The sequence below is a fragment of the Podarcis bocagei genome (genome assembly GCF_964188305.1).
Source record: "Podarcis bocagei genome assembly, chromosome: 7".
Lineage (NCBI taxonomy): Eukaryota > Metazoa > Chordata > Lepidosauria > Squamata > Lacertidae > Podarcis > Podarcis bocagei.
The window spans coordinates 18,586,629-18,609,050 of NC_138132.1; the positions used below are offsets into that span (position 1 = coordinate 18,586,629).

At 46.3% G+C, this 22,422-nt stretch overlaps 2 pseudogenes across 3 annotated transcripts; both read left to right on the plus strand.

The window, feature by feature from the left end:
• Nucleotides 1–1,914: 1,914 nt before the first annotated feature.
• On the plus strand, nt 1,915–20,082 carry LOC308592250 (free fatty acid receptor 2 pseudogene; annotated as a pseudogene). Of its 2 annotated transcripts, XR_014013319.1 has the most exons (4): nt 1,915–2,027; nt 4,674–4,760; nt 17,252–17,339; nt 18,347–20,082. The product of XR_014013319.1 is annotated as a free fatty acid receptor 2 pseudogene (transcript). The 2 variants fall into 2 exon arrangements; XR_014013320.1 differs by lacking the exon at nt 1,915–2,027 and having other exon boundaries at nt 4,673–4,760.
• LOC308591527 (free fatty acid receptor 2 pseudogene) lies at nt 6,275–7,447 on the plus strand (annotated as a pseudogene). The gene has a single exon. The product of its transcript is annotated as a free fatty acid receptor 2 pseudogene (transcript).
• Nucleotides 20,083–22,422: the final 2,340 nt, after the last annotated feature.

The following is a 22,422-nucleotide window of genomic DNA, read 5'->3' on the forward strand; positions in this document are numbered from 1 at the left end:
CCACCACACTCCTTGGCAGCAAATTCCACTGTCGAACAGCTCTTGCTGTCAGGAAGTTCTTCCTAATGTTTAGGTGGAATCTTCTTTCTTGTAGTTTGGATCCATTGCTCCGTGTCCGCTTCTCTGGAGCAGCAGAAAACAACCTTTCTCCCTCCTCTATATGACATCCTTTTATATATTTGAACATGGCTATCATATCACCCCTTAACCTCCTCTTCTCCAGGCTAAACATGCCCAGCTCCCTTAGCCGTTCATCATAAGGCATCGTTTCCAGGCCTTTTACCATTTTGGTTGCCCTCCTCTGGACACGTTCCAGTTTGTCAGTGTCCTTCTTGAACTGTGGTGCCCAGAACTGGACACAGTACTCCAGGTGAGGTCTGACCAGAGCAGAACACAGTGGCACTATTACACTATTACTATTACAGCATCTAGTGGACACCCCATTGGCTATCCCTGGTCTTTCTTCCACAGTGACCAACCAACTAACCAACCAGATGCCTATGGGAAGCCTAAAGTATCATCTAGTCCAACTACCTGCAATGCAGGAATCTCAACTAAAGTGTCCATGACAGATGACCATCCAACCTCTGCTTAAAAACCTCCAAGGAAGGAGAGTTCACAACCTCCCGAGAGAGACAGTTCCAATGTCAAACTGCTCTTACTGTCAGAAAGTGCCAGCTTATGTTTCATCAAAACCTCCTATCTTGTAACTTGAAGCCATTGGTTCGGATCCTAGCCACCAGAGCAGGAGAAAGCAAGCTTGCTCCATCTTCCATGTAACAGCCTTTGATATACTATTTGAAGATGGCTATCATATCTCTTCTCAGTCTCCTATTTTCCAGGCTAAACATACCCAGCACCTTCAACCATTTCTCATAAGGCTTGGCTTCCAGATCATCTTGGTTGCCCTCCTCCACACATGTTCCAGCTTGTCAATATCCTTCTTAAATTGTCCAAAACTGGACACAGTACTTGAGGTGTGGTCTGACCAAGGAATAAAAGAGTGGTACTGGATAAAACAAATTAAAAATCAAGACAAAACAAATTATAATAGGGTGGGTCCTGAACTAGACAACTCAAGCATCTGGCATGAGCATAGAGAGATGGGTTGAGTTAGATCTTTGGTCCATGTAGCTCAGTACTGTCTACCTAGACTGGCAGAGTTTCTCCATGGTTTGGGGTAGGATTTTTTCCCTAACCCTACCTGGAGATGCCAGAGATTGAACAAAGGACTTCTGCAAGCAAATCAGGTGCTCTACCACTGTCTTCTGCATCCAATGAAAATGACATAATGAAGGTGTTGGATGCCCCTCTTTGGAGAGGGAATTCCACAGCTTAGGGGCTGCCAGTGGCGTAGCGTGGGTTGTCAGCACCCGGGGCAAGGCAAGTAATTTGCGCCCCCTAACCCGTGGATTTGCGCCCCCTAACCCGTGGATTTGCGCCCCCTAACCCGTGGATTTGCGCCCCCTAACCCTAACCCCCAGATGTTGCGCCTGGTGCGGCCAGCCCCCCCTGCACCCCCCACGCTACGCCACTGGGGGCTGCTACAAAGAATATTCTCTCTCTCGTTGCCACCACCACTCTAAATTTCTCAGGGCAATGTAGCTAGCTGAAACGTCTGACAATCTTAATATCCAGGAGGGTCTGTATGAAAGCCCTACTGAGTTCAGAAGGAGATGGAGCCTGGTGGCACTTTAAAAAAAAATGCAGAACTTTTCCACTGTGGTCAAAATACAGTTCCTCCCACTCTGCCAAGTGATTTCTACGTAAATTGGTTCCGTTGTAAAGACAATCTGGTTTCTTTTTCTACTGGTTAACTCAGTTGCCCAATACATCTGCTTCCACCACGCCCGCTCCCAAACACCACATAAAACTGTACCAGGCAGGTTTTAGGCTTCCAGATGGGGGTTACATGCATGTCCATCCACTTGCTTACACAGGTGGGAGCACAGACCAGCCACCGGAGAAGTCACTGCAGAAGGCTGTGACTTCTCAACAAAGTGGTATTTTTCTCAACAAGAACACAAGTAAGATTTGAAACTGTTACTGGGATTTGTATTGCTTTAAAAAAAAGACATATAGTAAAAGAAAGAAAGAAAGAGAGACCAAGTTTGGTTCATTAATAGATCTTAAAAGGAATTAATTGATATTCCTCATGGACGAGAAGTATTTGCTCAGATGTCATAGGGAAGATTTTTTTCCCCTGAACAGGTTCCAAGATAGAGCTATAAGGGCATTTTGCAGAGACTTGACATTTGAAATTTGACTGTAGAAGTAGACCTGCATGCAAATAACAAAACCTTTGTCCCTACTGAGTTATGCCTGGCATTATCTCTTTATAATTTAGGCTATGTTTGGTTAAGATTTACCATTTTGGGTGGGAGTTTTTGTAGGAAGAGAGACCCAATGAGGCAAATAGATGGATTGCAGCTGCTTTAGTTACAGTTATTTAGGGATTTGTTACGAGATGTTGTGCTATTATTTTTAAAGATTGTGCTATTTTATGGATTTTTAAAAATCTTATTTTGTTATGAATTGCTTTATTTGCATTTTTATGATTATATTATGATGCTTTTTTAATACATATGCTGTAACCAACTCTGGATTCAAAATAAGAGTGGATATAATTTCACTAGCAAAAGTCCCTGAACCCAAAACATTTAAGAAGGATGGAGCAAAGTGAACTGAAAGAGCATTTGAATTTGGACCTCTCCATTTTGAAGGCAGTGATTTATTTCAATTCAGCTGCAGCAAAATGTAGAACTGTCACAGAGGTGGTGCTGAATTATAGAGCTAAATCATCAGGGAGAGACACTGCAGGGCCCAGATGCCTGGCCGCAATGCCACCCACCAGAAAAGCTGAGCGGACTTTCTCAAGGCACTGTTTGGTCTCCAGTGATCACCCTCAGGGACTAGGGTCTCAGTAAGCAGGATTCTAAGTGCAGTGTAGTCTCAACTAGCCAAGACCAAGCACACAGAATCAGGCTAGGTCCCAAACATGATCTGGAAGTAAAGTCAAGACACAGTCCAAGGTTAATATCACATGGGATACACCAAAAGAGGTGGGTTGACAAGGAGCCAGAGAAATGTGTTGTTTCCAGCCAGCAAACAATAATCACAACTGCTGGCAGTGACGGAATATAAGGGATGGGTTATTCATTAGTAGACCACTTACTCACAAATGGACTGACAACTCTGAGCCCATCAGGTGTCAGCCTAAAAGGCTCCTCAAGGAGATCCTTGATATTGGATTCAGGGGGCTCTGCCTGCTCCTCAAGGTCCTTGTCTTCTGATTCATCCTCTCAGGTTTCTGTGTTTGGCACCACCTCAGGGTGGCGCTGTGGGTTAAACCACTGAGCCTAGGACTTGCCGATCAGAAGGTCGGCGGTTCGAATCCCCATGACAGGGTGAGCTCCCATTACTCGGTCCCTGCTCCTGCCAACCTAGCAGTTCGAAAGCACGTCAAAGTGCAAGTAGATAAATAGGTCCCACTCCGGCGGGAAGGTAAACAGCGTTTCCGTGCGCTGCTCTGGTTCGCCAGAGGCAGCTTAGTTATGCTGACCACATGACTGTATGCCAGCTCCCTCAGCCAATAAAGTGAGATGAGCACCGCAACCCCAGAGTCGGTCACCACTGGACCTAATGGTCAGGGGTCCCTTTACCTTTACCTTTACCTTTACAGGGCTAGGAATGGCACCCTCCAAACTCAATTATTTTGGAGAAGGATTAAAAACTGTTTGATTTCCACATGGATTTGTGCCTTTCCTTATGCAGGTCAATGGAGAGCTATCAATTGTATTTCCACCCCACCCACCCTCACCCAAAATATCTATGGGAGAAGCTTGATCCCACACACCACCAATGACCTTGGGGAAATAGGAACATTGCTGGCAGGAGGGGCATTTATTCCACTCCAATCTTTCTTGGGAATCCATTCCCCACACAAACACCACCACCCAGCCCTTCATAATTCCTATTTTAATCACTCCAGCATGGTAAAGGCTTCAACCACTCTGGAGGACTGCCAAGCCTGGAAATTCCACTCACTTCTTTGAAAAGAAATGTTATAGCTGTTTTTAGATCTCCCATTGCAGTTGCATCTCAGAAGTCAAACAGAATCTGTTCCAGAATTCCATTCGACTTCTGAAACATTCGACTTCCAAAGCGCGGCTGGTGGAGTGATCCCTTACCTCTTTTAACCAGGGTTCATGTGCTTTGCTCATCCTTGGGGTAATCCAGAGCAGTCATTATGATGATGGAAAATCCTCTTGGACATATTGTACTCCTCAGGGCCTCATATTATATTGATTTCAGAACTGCAAACTCCTAAAGACTCAAAATACGCTGCAATTAATACAGTAAAAACTTTGGAGTCTGCAAAAAAGAATGAGAGTCGAATATGGCCATTACCCATATACAGCAGTTAGCACTGATGAGCAAATTGCACCACCAAAAAAAGAAACATTAATCAATCTAAAACAAACCACAGAGCTCAAAACAAACTCTCTGGCCACCATCTAGCCGGAAATTGCTGGCTACTGAGGGTTTTTTTCTTTATCAACTTTAAGGAGTAGGTTGATTCTCCATATCCTCCAAAATACCACAGACTTTCTTCCCCTGGACAGATGCTTCAGTGAATGTAAAAATCTAGTCTCTTTGGTTTTGCAATACAGGCTTCAGACTGTTCACTGGATTATCTCTGGAAAGAGCAGAGCATCATCTTGGCGAACAGACAGGGGTTCCTGAGTGGCAACGCAGGTGTAAGTGTTTCCTTCCTTTCTTTAACGCAACCAGAAATTATTCACAAAATACAGTGGTACCTTGGGTTACAGATGCTTCAGGTTAGAGACCCTTCAGGTTACAAACTCCACTAACCCAGAAATCGTACCTCGGGTTAAGAACTTTTCCTCAGGATGAGAACAGTAATCACGGGCCGGTGGCGCAGCAGCAGCGGGAGGCCCCATTAGCTAAACTGGTACCTCAGGTTAAGAAAAGTTTCAGGTTAAGAACGGACCTCCAGAACGAATTAAGTTCTTAACCCGAGGTACCCTGGAGGGATGTCATTGGACTACAAATCCCATCATCTCTTGGCCAATGTGAGAATATAATGCTGGCCCACTGGCTTGATTCAGCAGCCTCATCTTATCTTGTTCAGATCATTTGCCATGTTGGCTGGGATTGATGGGTATATAGCAGTCCAGCAGGCTCTGTAGAGCACTATATTGGGTACTCTTGCAGTAAACTGATGGTGGTGTCTTCACTCCTTCTCTGAAGGTTCCAGTTCTTCATCAAGTGTCAGCCTAGAGTGCTTCGCAAGGGGATCCTTGATATTGGATTCAGGGGTCTCTGCCTGCTCCTCTAGGTCTTTGTCCTCTGATTCATCCTCTCAGGTTTCTGTGTTTGGCACTATCTCAGGGCTAAGAATGGCACCCTCCAAACACAATAATTTTGGAGAAGTATTTAAAACTTCCTGCAGCCAATTTGAAGGCGCAGAAGCCCCGTCAGATGTTCAGCTTCCAAAAGAACATTCAAAAACCGGAACACTCACTTCCAGTTTTTGATTGTTTTGGAGCCGGAACATTCGAATCCCAAGGAGTTCGGGAGCTGAGGGACAACTGTATAGTGAATGGGGAGGAGGCAGGACTCAAAGATACCATGGTGCTCCAAAACAGATCCATTGGCTTCCTAGAATTCTGGATACAAGTCAAATTTTACAGTCGTTACCAACTCAAGATAGAGATATATTGCCATCTCCATGTCTCTGGAAGGACAGAGTGCAGAAAGAGGTCGCGTCTATCTCATACATTTAAAGCACTCTAATTCTCCTAACTAGAGAAGAGATGCGAGAGGGAGAAATGAAAAGTTTCACAATGATTATTGTTGTTTACTTTATGTTTATTTGAGGTATTCATATACTGCTCAATCATTAGCATTTCTAAATGGTGTACATAACAGTGTTTAGAGGTGCATATGTTTTAATTTTACTAATCCTAATTTTACTAAGGATAAATTTCAAATGGTAAATAGTGATGTTTTCATGCAAGTTCATCTACATTTTGTTTTCTAGTTTATATTTTGCTCTTTCTCGCTGTGCTGCTATGTCTAAGGACTGATGCTATAGAAATTATTCTGACTCAGAACATGCTGGAAGAAATGACCTCAGCCTCTGAGTGACACCAAGAGAGGCTGCAAGCATATTCTGCCCCCTGGTGATTTCTTTGAGGGATAGGAATCAGGCTTCCTGATATTTTAATATCCTTCCTTTTACAGCAGAATGGACACAAAGCCTCTTATCCTTGCCATCTACATCGTCACCTTCCTGACTGGCCTCCCTTCCAACCTGCTGGCTGGCTACGCCTTCTTCAGGAAAGTGCGCCAGAAGGCAACCCCCATGGATGTCTTCTTGCTCAACTTGACCATCTCTGATCTTATTCTTCTGCTGATTTTGCCCTTCAAGATGGCAGAGGCCTCTTCAGATGTCCCCTGGCCTCTCCCTGCCTTCCTTTGCCCCCTCACCAACTTCTGTTTCTACAGCAGCATTTACAGCAGCACCCTCTTCCTTACAGGGGTCAGCATAGAGCGCTACCTGTGCATTGCCTACCCCATCAAGTTCAAGTCGGAACGTAGACCGACCTATGTAATAGTGGCCAGTCTCTTCTTCTGGTTTCTGGCTTGTTTCCACTGCAGCATCATCTACACTGTCCAATACCACCCCGAGGCCCAACCCATGTCTCACAACTCCACGTGTTATGAGTCATTCTCCAATGGCCAGCTTAAAATCCTCCTCCCTGTCCGACTGCAACTCTGCATTCTCCTCTTCTTCCTCCCTTTCATCATCACCCTTTTCTGCTACATTAGGGTCATTCGCATCCTGACCTCCTTGCCCCACATCAAACCCCAGAGGAGGAAACGGGCTGTGGGCCTGGCAGTGGCCACTCTGCTCAATTTTGCTGTTTGCTTTGGGCCCTTTAACATCTCTCACCTCGTGGGCTACATTCAGTTCTGGAGCCCTGAATGGAGGTTGTATGGCTTCCTCCTCAGCTCTTTCAACAGCACTTTGGACCCTGTCATCTTCTACTTCTCCTCCACTGCCATCCAACAAACCTTTGCTCACTGCTGGCAGGCAACGCACTGCAAGCTGCTGACTCTTGCATCCTGGTGGTCTTTGCCTTGCTGCAGGACTGCTGGAGAGCCCGACAAAGAAGCAGGAGAAGGTGGTATATCGACATCTGGTGAACTGGCAGGGGCTGCCATCCCTATGGAAGCCTCCTTTGTCCAAACTGCAAGGGCCTGTGAGATCAAAGCCTTGAGCCCCCAGCAAGTACAAGTGCTTCACGCAGGACTACGAGGCTACACAGAAGCCATCCTACATTGCCCAGAGCTGCAAGAGTATAAAGAACAGAACGGCACAGATACAAATCTTCCAGATGGGTCAGATCTTTCCTAAATGGGAACTTTAACCAGAAATCTTGACATTTGAAATCTGAGACCTTGGGAGGTTGCAGTGGTCCAGATCATCTTCACTAGCATCAAAGATATGATCGTGTAAGTGGGTGGCAGGACAAGCCCCACGCGCTTTGCTGCCTCCTTCCAAATCCATGTACAGAAGGCAGTTGGTCTGGCGTTTGGAGCTTACCTCAAGACTGGCGACAGGCAGAGTCTTCCACAACATCTGGGGGTGAAAGGGTAACTTAGAGCAGGCCATATATGGCACTCAGCTCTCTCCACCAACACTTTGGCACAGCTCCCTACCACCCAGAATTTGTCATCTGAGGCAGCTGCCTCAAGACCAACCCTTGCCTGTGGTTTTTCATACTTTGCAACTTCAAATGACCTCTTTCCATGCCAGTTTGCTTGTCAAATTTATTTCCTCTCTTGAACATCAACTTCCTCCTGATCACACTTGGAAATGCTGATTTTAACTTACGTTTGCATAAGGAAATACACACACAAATTAGAAAGTTAATAGAGGTGTATTAAAATAAATACATTGAAGGAGTAATAGTTAACCACCACCACCACAACACTGGAGTGTATATGATAGAGGACAACATGGGTGAGGGGGGAAATAAAAAAGGAAGGGGGGAACGCAGAAGAGCAATCCAAGTATTTTGGGGTCCTCTGGCAAACAATTCAACACTTTGGAGTAGGCCCCTGGGGGTGGGGTCGGCAGCAGTGAACACATTACATTTTACAGACATTTGTCCACCATGACTGATTTCAGAAATCATGATAAGTTTCCCCGAAGTCCCAGGTTTCTTTAGACCACAGTTCCACATCCTTCTTACTAATGCATCTTTCCCTGTGACCTATGTCAGAACTCGGCTCTCAAAGAGATAAAGAGGATCTGCAACCTCTCTATCTCATCTATGCCTGGGTTTAGATGAAGGTCAAGATGAAGCTCTTGAAGCTGAAGGCTTGCAACACAGAAGATGTCTGATATACATCCATCGTTTGGAAACACCACTCCAGTACAGGAACGATCGAATTTGCAGACTCTCTTATAGTGCAAACACTTGGGTTTTTATTAGATTTCCCATTTCCTCAGCCTTCTGAAAACTTTCTGGATCTAATCAACAACAGGTAGTTCCACATGTCAGGAAGGATCAATTAATTTAAGTGCTGCCCGCCATCCCTGCAATGTGGTCCACCGCAGACTCAATAAATCTCCTTTTTCTCATACCTGTCTACAACTGCAGAAACAGTGACATTTATCAAAGATCTGGTAGGTCACTGTCCATGGTTGTGATTGGCTTGATGGGTCTATGGGGTCTGCAGGCCAGGCCAAAATTAAAATGAGCCAATTTCATTGGTGGGCTAATAAAATATATATGACTTGAAGGGACACAAGCACCCCAGGTGATCATTACTTATTGAAGTAGGGATGTATTTGCTGATACTGGCAGGGCATTAGATCACGGCTGAGCAGGAGCATAGCTGGAACAACATCAGGTATAACAGGAGCAATGTAATATGTCTAAGTGCCACTTTTTCATATAATGATGCACCACGTCCCATCCTATGCCTTTCTGAAGATAGTAACCAATCACAGTGCTTCCTAGTACCTAGGACAAACAGGGTCAGAAATACAGACACTGGCTTTGAAGAAAACCATTTGCAAGGATCACAAGTCAGGATTTCTCAGTTATGGTCCAAGAAAAGGGAATGGTAGGAACTTCACTCTGAGGAACAGGCTGCTCTGAGTCTGGTAGATCCAACCCAGGCAAAAGCTAACATGTTTTATCAAATCTACAGAAACTCAGAGTGTGTAATGTTTATAAACTATGGTCTAGGTATCAGATCATAAGATATCACTTGTGCTATGCTGTAAAAAAATAAAAAATAAAAAGTGTGTGTTTATGTTTTCAACTATTCTGCAACACTAAAGGGGTGAGGGAAGAAATGTACCTCAGGTTAAGAACTTAATTAGTTCTGGAGGTCCGTTCTTAACCTGAAACTGTTCTTAACCTGAGGTACCACTTTAGCTAATGAGGCCTCCCGCTGCCACAGCGCGATTTCTGTTCTCATCCTGAAGCAAAGTTCTTAACCTGAGGTACTATTTCTGGGTTAGTGGAGTCTGTAACCTGAGCATCTGTAAGCAAATAGGAGAAAACATTTCAGTGAAATTGTCATAGGTGGAGCTCACCTTACTTTTGAAAGGGATTGAGAGTCTTTTATTTCATTTTACAAAAACAGTATCTCTAGTGGTCTGAATTCTGTGTCCTTCCCAAGTGCCCACACTTCCTGAAAACCCTGAAAACTTGGGCTTTTCTGTAAACTCAGGAAACTAGGAAGCCAAGTACTATGCACCTGACAGCTGCCCAGTGTTATTTTTATATAGATATATATATTACCCTTAACAAAATCACTGCTGAAAGTTTTTGTAAAAGTTAAAAGGAATAACTCCCCTTAAAGACAAGATCAGTGAGTGCACCAGTCTCTGGAACTTGGTAGCCATCCTACCCACTCTCAGTTGAAACCCACCATGAGGTAGTTCCTTCCATGGTGTGTGTTGCTGTTTTTCAGATCGGGGAGGGCGGGCAGCCAGGAAGATTGCAGAGCACTGGGAAGATGCTTAATAGAAATAAAGGCACATACACATGTAGCATCCTTGGGCACCTTGCAACAATAAGGTGAGATCAATCCCACAATTATAAAGAAAATGAGGCAGAGAACTGACCAGGCTTGTGCCCTGGGAGACCACTCTGGGCTGCTAACACAGCATTTTGACTTCACCCCCCCCCCGGAGGAACACTCCATGTATCTCAAGACAGACGGGTACCAACAACAAGGCTGAATATGTTATAATAATAATTCTTCCTATGTGGTGTTCTTTTGGCCTTAATTAAGTTCTTAATGTTGTTGCTCTTTTTTACCTTAATTGTCACATTATTTTCCCCTATAAATGCTTTCCTTTTTAGGTGGGAGTTCACCCACATGGGGACCTTTGAGTTCCTATATCCACTAGCCCACTGTCATTCCTAGTTTTCTTATGCAGTTCAATTAATGTGGGTAGCAGTCGGTGTCAGATTTACATATAAGCTACACAAGCTATAGCTTAGGGGCCCACTCTCTTGGGGGCCCCCAAATAAATTAAAGGGGGCTGGATGTACATTTCCAAAATATAAGATAAAAAACAAATAAAATAAAACCTACATACAGCAACAGTCTTTTGTGTTGTGTAGGCTCCTATGATGTAAGTAATGGGCCCCACCTGCTAGCCAGCTCCCTAAAATATCACTGGTTTGCTCATTTCTATATACAGGGTGCCTATATTTTGCATGTGCAAATGGCTTTAGATACCTATTAGGTCCATAAATTACCATATAGCATATATTCAACACACACACAAAATGACAATTTGTTGTTGACAAAGGATAGCTGAACATATAAAGAGCCCCATTGCCTTCAGTAGCTTAGGGCCTCATCAAACCTAAATCCAGCCCTGGTAGCAGTTTATGACACTCATAAAGAAATTATTTTATCAGCTTCATATTTTCCAAGATATCTTTGGCCAATTGAAATTGTGAGTTAATGTCTTTTTCCTCCCCCTGCTCCACTCTAGATAGGGGAACCTAATTCTCTGATTTAATATGGCACTTCACCTGCTCATTCACCTGCTTTAACACGAAATCACCCACTAGCTTCCCTCATACCACCCATTTCATCCTACCAGCAGCAGGTGCTGTTTCAGTCAATGCCATCTCCATAAGCAAGCTAATGGCATATTCTTCCCAATTAGCCTCTTGTGCTATACACCTGTAGTCAATAGACCAGTCCAAATTGCGGGCAGGAAGAGATGGAGATATGCATTTATTGACAGCGGGTGGCGCTGTGGTCTAAACCACTGAGCTTTGGGCTTGCCGGTCAAAAGGTTGGCGGTTGAAATCCCCGTGACGGGGTGAGCTCCCATTGCTTGGTCCCAGCTCCTGCCAACCTAGCAGTTCGAAAAGACCCCAAAAAGTGCAAGTAGATTAATAGGTACCGCTCCGGCGGGAAGGTAAACAGTGTTTCCGTGCGCTGCTCTGCTGTTGGTGTTTCGTTGCGTCAGAGCCAGAGCTTTCCCCTTTTTAAAATTCTTTTATGACCTCTATTATTTCCTCATTCTCAATTGGGGCGTTCAGTCTGTCTTTCTTTTCTGTCGGGATCTTCTGCACCTTTTTGTCTTTTAAATATCTTTCTATTTTCTTCGTGTTATTCTTTTCTCTATTTCTATACAAATGACTGTAAAAGTCCAAGAATCCTTTCCTGATACCTTTCGGATTTTCTATATCTTCTCCATCCACAGTAATTTTACTAATTGTGTTTTGTTCCTTTCTTTTCTTAATTTGCCACACAAGCCATTTACCCGACTTGTTAGCAAACTCAAAATTCTTTTGTCTTAACTTTTTGATGTTCCATTCCACCTCTTTGTTTATTATCATAGCAAACTGCATTTGCAGAACTTTAATATTTTGTTTTATTTTTAAATTATTGGGTTTCTTGATTAGTTTTTGTTCGTTCTCCATTATTTTTTCTAAGATTTCCTTCTTTCCTTTCTCTCTATACTTATTTTTAATTGCGTTCTGCTGAATGAAGTATCCTCTCATTACCGCCTTACTTGCATCCCAAACTGTACTCATCTTTGTGCCTTTATTACAATTATCCGTAAAATAGTCCATCAACTTCTTTTGTGCATCTTGTATGATTTTTTGATCCTCTAAGAGATAATCATTGATTCTCCATCTAAATGATCTTTCTTAATAACCTTTAATCTCCAATTTTATTGGGCTGTGATCCGAAATTACTCTAGGCTGAATTTCAATATGAAGAATTCTTGGAGTTAGTTCATTTGAGACCCAAATCTGATCTATTCTTGACATTGACTGATTTGGATCTGAGTAGAATGTAAACTGTCCTCTTACTTCATGGTAGGGTGGAGTGATCCTGTTAGAGCTGGAACTTAAGAGGTTAAGCTGTTCCCATGATGCCTCACCATTCTGACGTCAATTTTAGAAGCTGGGGAGGAGCTTCGGGCAAAGTTTGTCAGTCCCACTATGTGAGCTGTGGGGAACAGACGCAGGGCAGTGATGGCTGCAACTAGCCCTGGAAATACCTGAGAAATGTTGGAAATAAAAGCTGTATAGAGACAAACGGGACTCTGTGTGTTTGTCTGGGAGCTGAATCCAGCAGGTGACAGTTTACAACGCTGTGCGAAGCTCTGCTGAACCGTGACGAAGAAGAGCTGGAGTGGAAGCGTGCCGGGCAGCAATAAACCGCTAATCGAGGTTTGTAAATCAATTAGCGGGGGTCACGGCTAATAAAAATAGGACAGGTTATGGGTCATCACCGCTTGTAAAACTGTCGGGAGCCTTGATCTGCGGTGTCGAGCAGGGGGCCGGCAGGAGGCGGAAGGACTTTTTGCCTGGTGTTAAGAGGCAAAGGAGCAGCTGCGGAGTTTGAAAGCAGCTGGCTGCAAGACGCAGAGAAGTGCCTGTGTTGCTGAGAACTGCCAAAGAGCTGAGAACAGCAGCGTTTCTCCACGCCAGGGGAGCTGGAAGTCTTGTGAGTACAGCTTGGGGGCGCCTTTGGAGAACGGAGTCTGAGGCAAGCAGGCAAGCAAGCTGAAGCCGCTGTGCAGAAAGGCTACAGAGAGCTTGGAAATGTGCCTAACGGTTAAAGGCAAGCTGCGACGATGCTGAAACCAGCTTGGAGTTCTGCCTAAAGTTCAAAGAGGCAGGGGAGCTGATCTGCTAGACCGGGAGCTGAAGAGCGGCTGGTTGTTTACGTGAGTACGCTGGGCCCCGGGGGAAGTTGGCAGATGGCCAGGAAGTAATTCAAGCTACGTTTGAAAAGCTTGAGGAACGGAAGACAATGGCAGGCAGCCAGGTCTTGGAGGACATTGCGTTTGATCGGCTCACTCTAAGAAGTTGAGCATGGGCGGCTGGGGATGTGCTGCTGTGTTTGCTGTGGAGCTTCAGCAGGAGGCCAGAGCCCTGGGGAAGGAATACAAAAGCCTAAAGATGGCTGGAGCCCCTGTTCCTGATGCTTTAGCCTCAAGGAGTGCTAGTGAGCAAGAAGGGGGGGGGCGGAAAGTTCCAAAGGCAAGTTTGAAAAGTTTTCCACTGAACCTGCTGGGATGAAGCGGCAGTTCAGGGGGGGGCGGATCTGGCAAGAGGTGCTTTTCCGGAAGAAGGAGAAGGAGGGCCAGGCCAGCTGGGAGGAGTCCCAGGCAGTGTTTTTCCACTGGAGTTCGTCGTTGCTACGTGTGCAAAGCACCGGGACATTTGCCCCCACCGGAGCAGAGAGACAAGACAGGATGTTGCCAAGGTCAAACTGTTGAATTCTCATGGGAACCAGTCGGGTTTCCATGGCAACTGGTCTGGAAAAACAACCAGGCGTGAGACTGAGACTGGTGAACGTGCCAGGTGCCAGCAAGAGACTCGTGGGACAAGGCCAGAGCAGAGTGTTGTTATTGGCTCTGCTGCTAATTGCAACTTGATTCCAGAGACATCTGCTGGGAAGCTGCGGAAATGCAGGGCTGTTTTGACAGGGACAATTGTTTTATTCACAGACGGAGCACACAAAAATCAGTCTGTGGTGTGACGGCTAACGTGTTTTTCTCTACTTCACAGGAGGAGCAAAAGTTCTACGTTGTGCCGGGACTGAAGTGTTGTCTTTTATATGTATCAGCTCTAATGAAGCAGGGATACAATGCTCGTTTTGAAAATGACACCTGTTCCATTTTCAGAGGAGGGAGACAACGGGTCAACATGCAGAGGGAGAACAATGTCTTTGTTCTGGAGTCACCTATGGAGGGTGGTGGGAATGCTGGAAAAGCACAGGTGCAGTGTGCTAAGGTTCCCAGTCATGTGCAAAAGTTGCACAGGTGCACAAAAGGGTGTAAAATCACACAATGTGGGAGGTCCCAAGGGTGCAGGACATGCAAGGGTGCAAAGGTGCTTGGTTTTCCCGGGTTTGGGAGGGTAACCAAAGAGCCCTTTGGGCTGGTTCTCACAGATCTGTCAGGACCCAAGAGGTCTGAGAGTCTGGGTGGGGCCAGGTATGTGCTGTCGCTGACAGGTAACCACAGCCAGGTTGGCTGGTGGTTCTCTCTCAAATCACAGGGGGAGGTGGCGCAACTGATCCAGGATTGGGTTGCGGAGGTGGAACTAAGGTTCTCCACCAGGGTGCAAGGGTTCAAGAGCGACCGAGGGTCACAGTTTACTGGGTCTGCTCTGGAGGAATTTTTCAAGGAAAAGGGAATACGTCACGAGGTGACGGGTGCAAAGTCTTCTCAAGGGAGAAGGGAGGCTGTGGCTGAACCCAGTGAAAGGGATAAGGTCCAGAATCAGGGATCAGATCCCGGTGATGAGGACCAGGTCCAGGGTCAGGGTTCAGGGCAGGTTTGGGCATCTCCAAGGGTTATGAAAGGAGTGTCCAGGTGTGAGGCTTCATCTCCGGTAATGGAGAAAGCTCACGGAAGGATTGTCAAGTCAGAGGGGGAAACGTCTGACGGAGAAGACACAACTGCTGGCCCTAATGGGTCAGTAGGGTATCAGGTCACAGGTGCGTGGAAAAGTGTCGCACAGTGTGATTCTGGGAGTGTTGAAGGGGTTCAACAGGTGCCTGGGAAAGATGCCGGGAAGGGGCACAAGGCAAAGGGGAAGGTGTTGAACTCAAAAAGGTGTGGTCAGAATGTGATGCAAGGGGGGGTGTTAGAGCTGGAACTTAAGAGGTTAAGCTGTTCCCATGATGCCTCACCATTCTGACGTCAATTTTAGAAGCTGGGGAGGAGCTTCGGGCAAAGTTTGTCAGTCCCACTATGTGAGCTGTGGGGAACAGACGCAGGGCAGTGATGGCTGCAACTAGCCCTGGAAATACCTGAGAAATGTTGGAAATAAAAGCTGTATAGAGACAAACGGGACTCTGTGTGTTTGTCTGGGAGCTGAATCCAGCAGGTGACAGTTTACAACGCTGTGCGAAGCTCTGCTGAACCGTGACGAAGAAGAGCTGGAGTGGAAGCGTGCCGGGCAGCAATAAACCGCTAATCGAGGTTTGTAAATCAATTAGCGGGGGTCACGGTTAATAAAAATAGCCCTTACCTCTTTTAACCAGGGTTCATGTGCTTTGCTCATTCTTGGGGTAATCCAGAGCAGTAATTATGATGATGGAAAATCCTCTTGGATATATTGTACTCCTCAGAGTCTCATATTATATTGATTTCAGAACTGCAAACTCCTAAAGACTCAAAATACGCTGCACGACTGTGCAATTAATACAGTAAAAACTTTGGAGTGTGCAAAAAAGAATATGACTCGAATATGCCCATTACCCATATACAGAAGTTAGCACTGATGAGCAAATTGCACCACCAAAAAAAGAAACATTAATCAAGCGAAAACAAACCACAGAGCTCAAAACAAACTCTCTGGCCACCATCTAGCCGGAAATTGCTGGCTACTGAGGGGTTTTTTCTTTATCAACTTTAAGGAGTACCGTATTTTTCGCCCCATAAGACGCACCGGCCCATAAGACGCACCTAGATTTTAGGGGGGGAAATAAAGGGAAAAAAATTATTTCCCCCCCAGGTGCGCTGCGCTAATCCAGAAGCTTGGGGCAAGCTGAGGTCAGCGCGCCCCAAGCTTCTGCGTGCCGGCAAGCAGTCCGCTGCCGCCCCAAGCCTCCCGCACCCGGCATGAGGTCCCGCTGGGTGCGCAAGGCTTGGGGCGGCAGCGGACTGCTTGCGCGCACCTAGAAGCTTGGGGCGTGCTGAGCTCAGCACGCCCCAAGCTTCTGCATGCCGGCAAGCAGTCCGCTGCCGCCCCAAGCCTCCCGCACCCGGCAGGAGGTCCCGCCGGGTGCGCAAGTTTTGGGGCGGCAGCGGACTGCTTGCGCGCACCTAGAAGCTTGGGGCGTGCTGAGCTCAGCACGCCCCAAGCTTCTGCATGCCAGCAAGCAGTCCGCTGCCGCCCCAAGCCTCCCGCACCCGGCAGGAGGTCCCGCTGGGTGCGCAAGGCTTGGGGCGGCAGCGGACTGCTTGCGCGCACCTAGAAGCTTGGGGCGTGCTGAGCTCAGCACGCCCCAAGCTTCTGCATGCCGGCAAGCAGTCCGCTGCCGCCCCAAGCCTCCCGCACCCGGCAGGAGGTCCCGCTGGGTGCGCGAGGCTTGGGGCGGCAGCGGACTGCTTGCGCGCACCTAGAAGCTTGGGGCGTGCTGAGCTCAGCACGCCCCAAGCTTCTGCATGCCGGCAAGCAGTCCGCTGCCGCCCCAAGCCTCCCGCACCCGGCAGGAGGTCCCGCTGGGTGCGCGAGGCTTGGGGCGGCAGCGGACTGCTTGCGCGCACCTAGAAGCTTGGGGCGGGCTGAGCTCAGCCCGCCCCAAGCTTCTCGGTGCGCGCAAGCAGTCCGCTGCCGCCCCAAGCCTCGCGCACCCGGTGGGACCTCCTGCCGGGTGCGCGAGGCTTGCAGACACTCGCCCGAAGCAGGGGGAGCCCTCCAGAGGGCTCCCCATGCTTCGGGCGACAGGCTGCCGCCCCAAGCCTCGCGCACCCGGTCGGACCTCCTGCCGGGCGCGCGAGGCTTGCAGGCATTCGCCCCATAAGACGCACCCCGATTTCCCCTTCATTTTTGGAGGGGAAAAAGTGCGTCTTATGGGGCGAAAAATACGGTAGGTTGATTCTCCATATCCTCCAAAATACCACAGACTTTCTTCCCCTGGACAGATGTTTCAGTGAATGTAAAAATCTAGTCTCTTTGGTTTTGCAATACAGGCTTCAGACTGATCACTGGATTATCTCTGGAAAGTACTTTATTGTTTCCTTGGCAATCAGACAGAGGGGTTCCTGAGTGACAACATAGGTAAGTGTTTCCTTCCTTTCTTTAATGCAGCCAGTATTGGGTATACCTCTTTTAAAATTATTCACAAAATACATACTATGGATGGATGTCATTGGACTACAAATCCCATCGTCTCTTGGCCACTGTGAGAATATAATGCTGGCCCACTGGCTTGATTCAGCAGCCTCATCTTATCTTGTTCAGATCATTTGCCATGTTGGCTGGGATTGATGGGTATATAGCAGTCCAGCAGGCTCTGTAGATCACCACGTTGGGTACTCTTGCTGTAAACTAAGGAGTCACAATCAAGTTCTTTAATGGGAATTAGCTTATACTTCTGAAAACCTGAAAGTTTTTAAAAAAAGAGAAACTGCCCAGAACTTGTTGGGCAGGATTTATACCTTTTCTGAACGATGCTGTCAAATGAAGGAAGAACCTGAGAAGACACATGCTGGGATAGACCAAAGATTTGTCTTATTTAACATCTTATTTCTCACAGAGGACAAGCAGAGAATAGTTCCATGATGCCACTATACACGGCAACTAGTATTCAAAATATGTATGGTGCCATGGATATTGGAGGTCCTAGATACTGCTCATGATTAACAGACCTCTATTTCCATCTCCTCCATTTGTTTTTCTAAGCGCTAGCTTCCATTCGTATCATGCAAGGTAGTTCTCAGATTACATTTGGCACATATCTGAAATTCGGCAGTATTAGGAACTCAAATTCAAATACATCAGACATTTATAAGATTCAGGTTTGATGTTCGATTGTGAAAGTTAATCAAAGACAACTTAAATCCTTCAGCTTACTTCTTAATTTGAAAACAACAATTTTGTGTGCCAACTTCCATTCCTAAATCAAACTTGATGGGCAGGATATAAAGCACTACATGATTAAGGTGGCTGTGGGCAGACCAAGACTGGTGGTGCAATAACCCATTCACCTTAATTGACCAGCCTCCTCTGCTCACACTGGCATACAGTACCTGGTAGGGACTTACGATCTCTCCCTTTTGTTACAGACTCCGAGAAGATGGCACATAAGGGTGTGGTCCTTGCTTTCTACATCTTCACCTTTCTGACTGGTCTCCCTTCCAATCTCCTGGCCTGCTACACGTTCTTCAGAAAAGTGTCTCAGAAGCCTGTCCCTATAGACATCCTCCTGCTCAACTTGACCGTGTCTGATATCACCCTTTTGCTTTTCCTTCCCTTCAAGATGGCGGAAGCCACCTGGGACATGACTTGGCATCTCCCTGTCTTCCTTTGCCCCCTCACCAACTTCTGTTTCTACAGCAGCATCTACATCAGCACCCTTTTTCTGATGGGGGTCAGCGTGGAGCGCTACCTGTGTGTCCTCTACCCTGTCAAGTACAAGTTGAATCGCAGGCCAATTTATGCAATAGCGGCCAGCCTCTTCTTCTGGTTGTTGGCCTATTCCCACTGCAGTATTGTCTACATTGTCCAAAACCGCAACACCACCATGCTGCCTTCTGACAAAAACTTCTCATGCTATGAGAAGTTCTCCTCCAGCCAGCTCCAAATCCTCCTTCCTGTCCGGCTGGAAATCAGCCTTCTCCTCTTCTGGCTACCTTTCGCCATCACCCTGTTTTGCTATATCAATGTTATCCGCATCCTGGCCTCCCTGCCCAACATCCCATCCCATAAAAAGAAACGAGCCATGGGCCTGGCTCTGGTGACTCTGCTCAATTTCACCATCTGCTTCGCTCCCTACAATACATCCCATATTGTTGGCTTCATTCAGAAGGAAAGCCCTTCCTGGAGAGTGGATGCTTTCCTCCTCAGTGCCCTCAACACCACTTTGGACCCGGTTCTCTTTGTCTTCTCCTCTACTGACATACGGCGGACTTTTTCTAGTTGCTGGGTTGGTATGTCCAAGAGTCTCTGGACCATGGTGTCAGCCTGCTGCTCTCCTTGCTGTAAAGTTCCTGGAGATGGTGGTGGTGGTGAAGAAGATGCAGGAGCTGGTCAAACTGTTGCAAATCTCCCAAGTGAATTGGCACAAGCCAGGGATTCTACTTTTTGTACCAGCCGGCAGAGGTCAGGGATATCTGAGCACTGAGAACATACTGAAAGATGTTCCCTGCACATAACAAGACATGTGACTCTAAAACATGCCAGCTGAAATGAACCTTTACGCACCTTCAAAAGTTTCTAATAGCCCCAAGCAGAATTTGACTTTGAAACAATGAATTCAAGCATTCCAAGCTTGCATTTTGAAAGAGTAATTATTGCCCCAACATTCTCAAACTCCTTTGATCTTCCAGATTGTTTGTCCATTTGTCTCTGCAGTTATCAACTATGAGATCACATCAGCCAGATGCTTCCAGACATTCTGCCTTCAGAGAAACCTTTCTACTTATTTCAGAGGGATTACCTGGAATACATGGCACATTTGTATGGATCACCAGCTATGTCAATTGAGTTATCTAATTTCCCTGTATGCACCCGATAACTGTCCAAAACATTCAGGGTTTCCAGTTTGTTTCCATCCCCTTCTCCCCAGCCTTACCTTTATTGGCATTAGTGTCAAGTCCTCTCTGTGAAATCGTAAACAGGCTGATTTCTCCAAATCAAACTCCTACCTTTAAAAGCACAAGAGCAGTTCAGGTCATTTTTGGTCAGTTGGCTGAGGACAACTGATTCGTCTTGGCACACACAAGAGACAGACAGCTCTGCCCCCCAGCTATTTTGTGCTAAGGACGGGATTATCACTCCAACTCCACTCTTCAAATGATCAATCATGAAAGGAACAATTTGTTTCCCCACTAAGGCTCTAGCTCTGTGTCTACTTTATTTATTTTTCTCTTATCTGCTACCACCATCCAAATCAGTAGTGTCTTGTAGTGGGCAGAAAAAAAATGCTTGAGAGCTGAATCAGACCCCCCCCCTTCCAAAAAGCAAAGAAACCTGGGGGAGAGGTTAGCCTGCATTAAGTGTCAGTTCTATGGGACCAAGGTGTATTTGGGTCCCCTAATATCTGTTGGGAGGAGCTGGGGACCCTCAATGTCAAGTGGGTGGAGGAGGCAGCGCAAGGACCCAAATGTGGTGCAGCTTCAGTGGCCAGCTCCTTCTGAGTGTGAGAAAGGAGGAGCTGCTGGCCATTGAAGGCACACCATGCTGGGTTCCGCGTTTGGCCTCCTACCCCTGATGTGGCTTTGTGCATGCAATGCACCACATGCAATGCACCACATGCAATGCACACTGAGTGTGCAACGCACACTGGGCCCTCTCAATCTTGGGCACATGTGGCCTGCATTAAGTAAATCCATATGTTGAATACTATTTATTGTGTTGAACTTAGTGTTTTTTAATGGCTTGGTTGTTTCCTTGTATGTTAAAGTCTGGTGTGTCTGCATTTGGGAGTGTTTGGCTTTTTTACCTAGCAAGTTAGAAACCTTAAATAAAATAAATTGTATATGAAACATTTTCTGCAATTAAATATTGTCCCCATACCTGGAAGGAAGATGGAAGACCGTGTTAAAGGCCACAACTTTACTAATGAGAACTCTGAGAAGACAAAAATAAATAAATAAAAATTCCTTCCAGTAGCACCTTAGAGCCCAACTAAGTTTGTTATTCGTATGAGCTTTGGTGTGCATGCATCTGAAGAAGTGTGCATGCTCACGAAAGGTCATACCAATAACAAACTTAGTTGGTCTCTAAGGTGCTACTGGAAGGAATTTTTTTATTTTGTTTCGACTATGGCAGACCAACATGGCTACCTACCTGTAATCTGAGAAGAAATGTTGGAGGCAGCATGTTTCAAAGGCCAGTTGCTGAGAATCAGAAGTGAGCGGAATGCTCCGGTACTCAGATCCTACTTTTGGAGTTCCCAGAGACATCTGGGTGTTCACTGTGAGAACCGGATGCTGGACTAGATGGGCTGTTGATCTGATCCAGCAGCCTCTTCTAATCTTCTTAATACAGAACCCCAGCATCTCTATTTGTGGGCCTAAACTTAATGAAGAGGTAGAAGGGAGAATCCCTTCTCTTCCTCAGGTAGGTGACATGGCCCTGACTTGTGGAGCAGCATACTACTCGGGATAGACATTCTGTCAGTTTTGGATTCTCCTTTTCCCAGTCCTAAATTCAGATTTCCGTATCAGTTTATAATTTCTGTATCAGTTTGTGATTTATTTATTTTAAAATCTCACTAAAAAAATTCACCAGCAAATCTATCCTAAAATATACACCTTTGCATGCAATTTCCTGAAATATAATTCAGGTTTGTATATTATTTTCACTATACAGTGGTACCTCGGGTTGCATAAGCTTCAGGTTACATATGCTTCAGGTTACACACTCCACTAACCCAGAAATAGTGCTTCAGGTTAAGAACTTTGCTTCAGGATGAGAACAGAAATCGGGCTTCGGCAGCGTGGCGGCAGCAGGAGGCCCCATTAGCTAAAGTGGTGCTTCAGGTTAAGAACAGTTTCAGGTTAAGAACGGACCTCCGGAATGAATTAAGTACTTAACCCGAGGTACCATGTTATGTACTGAGTTGAATAGGATCCAAACTGAAGCAGTCTGATTGGTCCTAGAACAATAGGATCCAAATTGCAGCAGTCTGATTAGTCCTAGAACAATAGGATTCAGAATGCAGCAGTCTGATTGGTCCTAGAACAATGCAGCAGTATGATTGGTTGGCAGGAACCACCCAATCCTGCTCCAGATAGAAGTGAATCCACAACCAGATTGGCTTACAGTAGAATTCCGGAATTAGCCAATCATGTGCAGCCCATTGTGTAAATAATGTATATAAAGCAGATACTGTGAGGGGACTTTCATTCATTCCTCCTCACCACTATGAGCTGAATAAAGAGCATGAAATCACCTTGCGACTCTGAGTATATTTCACTGGCGACGAGGATGGGATCCCGCTGAGCTGACTGCCACACACAGCACCGCAGCACCGCCACCTGCCGCACCGCTGCCTCGCACCGTGTACCCAGGCTTCAGCTCCGGGACACAAGGAACTCAGAATGGCAGCTCACAGCAGCTTCTCGCCATTCAACCCAGCATCTGGAGACTGGGAAGCATACGCCTCCCGTTTCACCTTCCTCCTAGACGCCAAAGG